This window comes from Hevea brasiliensis, chromosome 18, assembly GCF_030052815.1.
Source record: "Hevea brasiliensis isolate MT/VB/25A 57/8 chromosome 18, ASM3005281v1, whole genome shotgun sequence".
Taxonomy (NCBI): Eukaryota; Viridiplantae; Streptophyta; class Magnoliopsida; order Malpighiales; family Euphorbiaceae; genus Hevea; species Hevea brasiliensis.
In genome coordinates, this window is record NC_079510.1 from 30476245 (window position 1) to 30482717 (window position 6473).

Below are 6473 nucleotides of genomic sequence, written 5' to 3' on the forward strand. Positions count from 1 at the left end.
ATTTAGAATAATTCTATTTATAGTAACTAATTTATTGATTTGTTAAAATATAATTACTCAATAAGTAAATTTTAAAAATATATAAATTAAGCTGTAAATTTTACTAAATTGAATTTTATAAAAGAGATAAAAATCATAGGATAGAGAGGCTGCAAGAGTATTGTATGATCATGGATCATATTTGTAAGATAGTGTCGAGTAGGGGTGGCCAAGAGAGAGACAAAAAAAAAAAAAAAGGTATGAGAGATGCAAAGAACAAATATAAATAAACAAATGGAGGAGGTGGAAAACAATCGAAGTTGATAAAGTACAAAATAAGATACATAAAATTGTGATTTGCTCTTATATTAATTCAATATAATTTAATAAATAAATTAATATATTTATTATATAATTTAATTAATAATATAAAATGAATAAAATATAATAATAAATTATAATTATGAATAATAATTAAATTAAATTGTGATTATATAATTATTCAGTTTCAAGTTGAACACATCACTGAAATTAATAAAATTATGATTATTAATTATAATTAAATTAAATTAAAATTGTGATTATTAAATTAATAATATAAAATTAATAAAATATAATAATAAATTATAATTTGATTAATAATTAATTTTATAATTATTAATAAAATTAACTAATACCATCTTTCTCAACTTTAAGTTTCAGCAAACTATTCTTTTTTCCTTAGCCGCATAGCCACAGTCGGCAGTCCCTTCCCTCACCTTGTTCTCTTCACCTCGTCCCTCTTTAGCAACTCTCACTGAGTCAGTTTCCCATCTCACCTCTACATAGAATCCTCACCCCTCAATCTTGTCGTAGTACAAGTGAAAGGAAAGCATCGCTAGCCCCTTAACATCGCCGATGCTTATCCTTCCTACATCACTGAAGCAGCTCGTCAGCGCTTCGCACTGGTGAGTACTGGGTTTTTCAATTTATAGTTAACATATCTTTAGGTTTTCATCTTGCATATGACAGATCATTAGGGTTTTATTTATTTAATTTTTGTTTTCATGTAAAGCTCTATTCTATGTGAATATACCTACTGAATTTAAATACAACTGACTGATTCAAATTTTACAGATTTTACAAATTAAGAATTTGATTTGTGGGGTTTAAATAATTGTGTTTTGCATGTGGACTAGTATCAGATTTTTTTTTTTCTAATTTTTGAATTATGGGTTGAGTTACAGATTTAGTCCATCGCATCCCCTGCTGTTTTCCTTACCATTTTAAAGTAATCATCGCATCCCCTGTTGTTTGCCTTACCGTTTTAATCTAACTTACCAGTCTTGAATTTTTGTGTTTTTTTTTTAACAAACAATGGAGGATTTTAGGGACCTGGGTTTTGAATTTATGCAAAGATCAATTTGATTATAAGTGATTATAAGATAATTTATTATCTTCATTCTTGGTTCCAACAATTTTTTTTAGTGAAAACACAAGTACAGAGAGTGTTAGACATTATGAATTCTCCAGTTTGCAAAACGAGGGCTAATAAGATATTTTAGCAATGATGGTCTGCACACACCTAATAATCAACTGTTGTATGATTAATTGAGGGTTGTGAATTTAAGTTGACTTGTGACAAAATAAATTATGATGCTTAAGAAAAGAAAAAAGAAAAATAACTATGATTTGAAAAGGATCAAGCCTTTTGCTGCTGCCTAATTATGCTGTTATGAACCATAAACAGTTACATGAATGTTTTTCCTGTAGTGGCTACTTGTTGCTATTATTATGGTCCATAGGTAATAGCAAAACTGTGTATCTCTAAGGTTGTGATTTTTAACCTTTTGTTTGGCCTTTTTACATTATAATTTCCATTGTAGATCATTAATCTGTTGTGTTAAGTTTGTTGAACCTGATTTAATTAGTATGGGATGTTAATATTTCTTTCACTCTGTTTGGTTTCTTAGGGTTTACTTGAACCAAGCCTACAGGCCTTGAGACTTGGTGGGAATCCATTGAGAAGGTATAATACTAGACTTCATGAACTAGTTCAGTTTACTACTTAATTTTAATTGAGTTGATTTCTAGACAAGTTGGATGAGTGAAGGTCGTTTACTAGTTTGATAGCCTGGCAGTTGAACATTCTAAAATAACTAGGCATTGGCCATATTTCAAACTCCTATCAATGTGAAAATCAAGGTAAAATCTCTTCATGACAATACATGGAAACGGACTTTTCCTAGGCAGTAAACTTCTTAATTTGCAAGGACTGTTGAATGAATCTTGAGAGAAAAAGATTAAGGACCTGTCTAGATATACTATGTAATTGATATGGAACATAAGTACAGTTAGCTAGCTACATTTTCATATTTCTTTCCATAGAACTTTTGTAAAGGCTTCAATAACATCCACGAGTGCCACACGCACCCTTTTATTCAAATAAAAATTAGCTGTCTGAAAACAGAATGGGAACAAGCCGTGGCACATGTTTTTTCTGATGCTGGCTGGATGAAGAACTATAATATTACTCCAGAAAGATGACAATCTAATAGCATCTGAAATGAAATAAAATGCTTTTTCTTCTTCCTCTCTCCTAACTCCAGTATGTCTTCCTTGAGAATTTGAGTCACCATCCTAACTATAATTCTTTTTTCTTTTTTATACAGCATCCGAAGGACAATTTTAGATAGAGGAACAAAAGCTGTTCTGAAGTATTAAAAGGACAAAATTCCAGAGCAGTAGCATTGTTCACATCACCCTGATACTCCAGGTTGCTTTCATTTTTATTTTTTTAATTTTTTTGGGGTCTAGAAATGCGATTTGAAGGATTTCTTGTGCTAATTCTGAGTTGACCATTTGCAACATAAACATCGGTACAAACAAATGGCCACATTGCTTCTATTCATAAGATACTTCGTTTGACCATTGTTGATTGCCCTCTTTGCTTTTTGCAACTTATTTTGTTGATTTTATGAAAATAAAATTAAGCTGGCTTCAATAATTATCATATATTACTAAAACTAGATCAATTGAAACTGAAAATAAAAAATATATATATTTTTTGTTTCCCTTACAGTCTATTCAATACATTAAAGGAAAATTACAATTTACTAATTAATAGTTTGGCACATTTGTCAAGTAGGATATTAATTTGTGAAAAATAGCTTGTGACAAATACCATATATGGCACATTATTAGGGTTTGTGAAATTTTGAAGCCATCTTTGGTTGATTAGAAAAATATCATGTGTATCATTTCTTGAAGAACTGAACAGCTGCTATAGATTAAAGAATGGACTCAACTCCAAAAGATATGGTATTAAATACTAAATAATTTAATATTAGAATCATTTCATTGCCACTACAGCTCCTATTGTGCCTATTTTATTCTTAAGCTACTTTTAGCTCCATTGATTGGATTCTATCATGTCCTTAGTTCTTTGGTTTGGAATTTTATTTAGTTTATTTCTATTTTTCAAATTGTTGTTTGTTTTCTTTCACTATTATATATGCCACTATTAGTTAGGTGCAACTAGAGATTACAAACTGCAGAATGCAAAATCTGCATATGCTGATTGTTTCTGCAATCTGCAATTTGCATATGCAGATTACAAATTACAGAATCTGCAAACTGCAAGCAATCTACAATCTACAAATTCTGCAATCTGCAATCTGCATATGCAGATTACAGATTACAAAAATTACAAAATCTGCAAATTGCATATGCAGATTCTGCAATCTACAGATTACAGAATCTGCAATCTGCATATGCAGATTACAGATTACAGAATCTGCAAACTGCATATGCAGATTCTGCAATCTGCAATTTGTAATCTACTGATTCTGCAATATGCAATCTGCATGTGCAGATTCTGCTGCAATTTACATATGCAGATTCTACAGATTTTGCAATATGTAATCTACAGATTCTACAATCTACATTGCACTACCACATAATTGTATTACATGACCTAATTAATAAATCAATGCATTTAAAACAACATAAATGTATATAGGCATTTTGGAACTGATATAAGTTATACAGTAAAATATGCTTATAACTTCAAGAATTACTTAAAAAATCTTATTTGCCCATAAAGAAAATATCTACGTCCTTTGTTCCATTTTTTCGTTAATAGAAGATCTTTAATTCAGCTAGAAACTAGCTAGGACTATCTAGCAAAACTAAAAAGTGAATTGCTTATTTAGTAGCAAATATGTATATACATTGCATGTGAACTTATTTGTTTTGAACAAAACTAATGGCATTATTAAGATGTATCTCTCTTCCTTTGAACTTGTTTAGTATTCATGGAAACTATCGACATAATGAGAATATTGAATATTTGTTGGTTTGATATGTAGAAATCATGAGTTCCTTTCATGCTGATCGTATGTGGATGTATAATAGATTTGTGCCAAGTCGGAAAGGGGTCACTAATGAGTTCATTAATGGTGTGCATGGATTTATAGAGTTTGCACTAACGCAACACAACTTTGTTTCTAATGGGAGTATAAGGTGCCCATGTTCAAGATGTGAAAATAGTGGGTTTCTCGCAACAGATATTATTACTGCGCATGTATACAAGTTTGGGTTCATGCCTAACTATTATCATTGGTTTCACATGGGGAGCCTTTTGTACCAATTTTGAGGCCAGAATCTGATGTGCATGAAGGCACTGAAAGAATAGCTGATAGTACACCAATAAATCCATACCGCACTATGGTATTTGAAGCTATTGGTCCTTGTTTCAACTTTGACTGTGATGGATTTGATATGGATGATGAAGAAGAACCTCCAAATCGAAATGCTCAAGACATTTTTGACATGTTAAGAGCTGTAGAAGAGCCATTGTTCTCTGGATGTATGACTCATACTCCACTATTAGTGGTGTGTAGGCTACTAAACATTAAGTCTGAGTTTAACATGAGTGAGAACTATTATAACTGAATTTTGCTTCTTCTGAAAGAGCTCTTGCCTGAAGATGCTAAGTTACCCAATGATTATTATAGAACCAAACAGATAGTTGCAAAGCTTAGGTTAGGATATGAAAAGATAGATGTGTGCAATATAGGTTGTATCCTATATTACAAGGTTGTATCCTATTTGATATGTTGCATATGATCTTTGTTGAATTTTTAAATTTCAGCTCTGCATTTTGTGATTTTGTGATAATTCCTTGCATATGATATGCTGCATATGATACTTCCTTACATATGATATGCTGCATATGATACTTCCTTACATATGATATGCTACATTTGATAATTCCTTGCATTTTGAGATAAACAGGACCTATGTGTTGGATTTTAAGCATTTATATGCTGCATATGATCTTTGTTGAACTTTTTAATTTTAGTTGGGCAATTTTCATGGAAAATGCTACCAATATTGCGTTAATCTACTCTTATTGACACATTACACGTAAATCCATTGCTATGTAATTAGAAATACTGAGTTGCACTCAACATTTCATTAGTCAACTCTTATGTTATCAATGCAAAATCTCTATTCCTCTGCCCTCATAGAAACATAAATAAGATCTCTTGTTGATAAATATTGTGATGTCTGATAATAGCTAATTAATTTTTTTCTTTTCAGAATACATTCACAAGAATTATTAAGCAAAAAGTGGGTGAGACATCAACCACAAGAAATGAAGATCAACAGAGGAAAGTGAGGCACAAGAATGCAATGAAGACAATAATATCTTAACTTTGCTACAGAATATCCCAAAGGAGCAAGTGTTGAATACTTGGATTGACACCATTGGTGGAGCAAAGAAAGGAAGAGTGTATGGTCTTGGCTCAAAGACTTCAGTTCTAGGAGAATTAACCCATGTTAGTTCTGTCCACTCTAATGCTCCAACTCCTTCAACTGTCCCTCCCCAACAAGTTATTGAAACACCTGAGTTTGAGCAAGCAGTTAATCAAGTGGTGGATCAGCAGGTGGATGATCGGGTAGATCAGCGAATGGATCAGCGAATAGAGCTTATGCAGGCACATTTTCGTGAGGAAAGAGAAGCAGCAGTCCATGCTGTCATGAGCCGCATGTTTGGTCTCTTTCCACAACCACCAGGAAATGGCTTTGGTTCTTCCTCACAATCACCCCCACATATTTAGAGTTTATGCTATGGCTTTTGAAGTGTAAAACATGTTTTGGCTCTATGTTATCATTAGCTTTCATCTTTGGAAGATAGTATTACTTTTTGCAATGTATGTGTATGAGTATTTTGTTGATATTTGAATGGTTGATTTTATATATATGCATATTGGAATTTGAATGTTTTCAATTATTGATTTGATTGCATTTCTAATTATATAGGAAATTCAAATTACTACTTTCTTATATGCAAGCTAGGAAATTAGCTATTGATTGTGCCTAGCCAAACTAAAATTAAATTTGGCTAGGGAAGTCCTAGCTAATTTAAAAAAAAAAAAAAAAAAACTGAATTCCTTGCAAATTTAGCTAGGAATATAGCAAGGAACATCCCTAGCTAAAATTAGCAA

The 6473-nt window shown here is 31.6% G+C and overlaps 1 long non-coding RNA gene across 1 annotated transcript; it reads left to right on the forward strand.

The window, feature by feature from the left end:
* The first annotated feature begins 661 nt into the window (after positions 1-661).
* LOC110665000 (uncharacterized) lies at positions 662-6259 on the forward strand. Its single transcript, XR_002496777.2, has 4 exons — positions 662-926; positions 1932-1987; positions 2631-2734; positions 5566-6259. It is a non-coding gene; the product is annotated as an uncharacterized LOC110665000 (long non-coding RNA).
* The last annotated feature ends 214 nt before the right edge of the window (positions 6260-6473 follow it).